Genomic DNA, 3095 nt, shown 5'->3' on the forward strand with positions numbered 1-3095 from the left:
TTATATGATAAGAAATATAACAATGGCACAGGAAGTTGGGGCGTTCAATTGGCTGACAGCACAACCAATCAGGGCAAAGGGATTCACCTTAAACAAAAGAGAATTCACGGATGCCATTGCTCTGAGGTATGGATGCCCATTGGGAGGGCTGCCTAACAGATGCTCCTGTGGTGTACAATTTACTCCAGACCATGCGATGATATGCAAGCAGGGTTGATTCATATACATGCGACACGATGAGGTAAGAGATCTCACTGCCCAAATGCTTCAGGAGGTGTGCAAGGATGTGACTATCGAACCAACATTACTCCCACTAGGAGGGGAGAACTTCAGATACCGCACGTCCAACACATCAGATGAAGCAAGAGTGGATGTCAGCGCAAGAGGTTTCTGGACACGGGGACAATTGGCTTTCTTTGACATGAGAATATTTGATCCGATGGCCCCCTGTTACAGCAACCTAACTATTGAGGCATCCCACTCCCGGAACGAGTATGAGAAGATCAGGATGTACGAAGAGCGCATACTGTAGACCAGGGCTCATTTACTCCTATAACCTTTACGACTTCAGGTGGGATGGGTCCTAGACCAAAGGCATTCTACGCTCGGCTGGCTGAGGTAATGGCTGAAAAGAAACAACAACCAAAAAGCAGCAATGTTTCATGGATGAGATGTAGACTGTCATTCTCACTCCTAAGATCAGCCCTCCTATGCCTGAGAGGTACCAGGTCCCCACCGCCCAAATCAACACATATACAAAACCTAGATTTTGAGCAGACGGTGGTTGACAGTAGGATAAATGAACTTTTGTATTAGGCATTATTAAGAATAAATAAATAAATAGATAGAGAAATAAAAGGGTCGTCGACCACAGTCATTGGCGGGAGGGGGGCCAATGAACTGTGCCTGTGGAAGACAGACCCTGCTACTTCTACCACACAGTTCCACTAGGATGGAGGTCGTAAAAAAAGAAAAGAAAAGAAAAAAAAGTAGTAGTAGTAGTAGTAGTAGTAGTAGTAGTAGTAGTAGTAGTAGTAGTAGTAGTAGTAGTAGTAGTAGTAGTAGTAGTAGTAGTAGTAGTAGTTGTAGCAGTTGTAGTAGTAGGAGTAGTAGTATCATTATAATGATACACACACACACACACGCACACACACACACACACACACACACACACACACACACACACACACACACACACACACACACACACACACACACACACACACACACACACACACACAGACACACACACACACACACACACACACACACACACACACACACACACACACACACACACACACACACACACACACACACACACACACACACACACACACACACACACACACACACACACACACACACACACACACACACACACACACACACACACACAAACAAACAAACAAACACACACACACACACACACACACACACACACACACACACACACACACACACACACACACACACACACACACACACACACACACACACACACACACACACACACACACACAGAGACGCACACGCTATTTTTCCTTGCTTTCTATTCTTTCATGTCTACTTTGCTCGTTATTTTCCACCCCCACATTGTTTCTTCTCATCCTTATCAGCCCTGCTCCTACTTCTTTAATAATTATTGTTAACCTTTTCTTATTTCTTCTCTAAACCTATTTCTTCATTTTTCCTCTCCCAAACTGCTTATTTTACTTAGTTTTTCTCAATATGATTTATTTTCTCTACCTTTCCCCCTTATGTCATCTTTTGCCTTCCCTATTCTCTACCCTCTCCTTCTACTTCTAACTTTTTTATTCCGTTTACTTTCCCAGAACGTTCTCCTCCCCCCTCATGCACCGAACCCTTCCGTTAATGATCAAATGGCCCTTCATTGATTTTTTGTTATTATTCCGGTTTCCTGCTCACACACATACTCTTCCTCCTTCTCTATTTCCCTCACTTACTCATTTGCCCTTTTCCTCTCCCTCCTTCCCCCTCTCCTCCCCCATCTCTCTAACACTTCCTCTCTCTCCTATTCCTTTTCCTTCCTTTCCTTCTTACTTTCTCCCCTCTTCTCCTCTCTCACTCTCCCTCCTTCTATCCCTCCATGTACCTCTCCCTTCCTCCCAATCTCCCTCCCCCCTCATTTCTCTCATATCTCTTTTCAGACCTTTCCCTTTCTCCTTCTCTCCCATCTTCTGTCCTCCTATCTCTCCCTCTACGTCTCTCTCCCTCTTCCTATAACCCCTACTCCTTTTTCCTCCTCCCCCCTCGCTCTTCCTCTCTTCCTGCCTCCCTCTCTCTCTCCCCTGGCTCATCTTCTCTGTCCCTACCTCTCGGTCTCTCCCTCTTTCCCACCTTGCCTCCTCCTCTCTCTACCTGCTTCCCCCTCTATCCCCTTGCCTCCCCCTCTCTCTCCTCTAATCCTCCCTCCCCCCTCCCCCCTTTGCTCTGCCAACCACGCCCATTTCCGTCACGTACAGGTCTCTCGCCCTCCTCTTCTACGTTTACTCTGTCTCCTACTCATCCTCTTTTACCACTCCTTTTTGCCTCCTACTCTTCCTACTCCTCTTCCTCTTTTCTCTCTATTCTTTCTACAGAAACATACTCTCCTTTTTCAGCGCTTTTCTTATTCCATATTCTTACTCTTATCTAATGTATTCATTAAAGCCCCCTAATGCAAGTGATACCTGATTCTCAGTGAAACATATTCCCATATATTCTCATTGAAAAGAGTAGTACACTCAAAATGAAACAAAGTTTAGTGAAATATATTTTACCATAACTTATTGAATGTAAAGATATGATAATATACGTAAACATTCCTTTGCTAGTACTCATTCAAGCCAATAATGAATTTTACAAGTCAATGTCTCCCACTACTGACGTGACACATTATATTTTTTATTTTATTTTATTTATCTATTTATTTATTATTATTATTATTATTATTATTATTATTTTTTTTTTTTTTGCAATTGAATCCCAAACCCCACAGTCTCGACCTTAACCAGAGGTACGAGGATTACCTCAAAGAGGTCGAGGAGTCATGTATCGTATCATTATCATATGTATGACACTTGATCCACATG

The sequence above is a fragment of the Oratosquilla oratoria genome, chromosome 35 (assembly GCF_046742065.1).
Source record: "Oratosquilla oratoria isolate Oo_2021 chromosome 35, ASM4674206v1, whole genome shotgun sequence".
NCBI classification, from domain to species: domain Eukaryota; kingdom Metazoa; phylum Arthropoda; class Malacostraca; order Stomatopoda; family Squillidae; genus Oratosquilla; species Oratosquilla oratoria.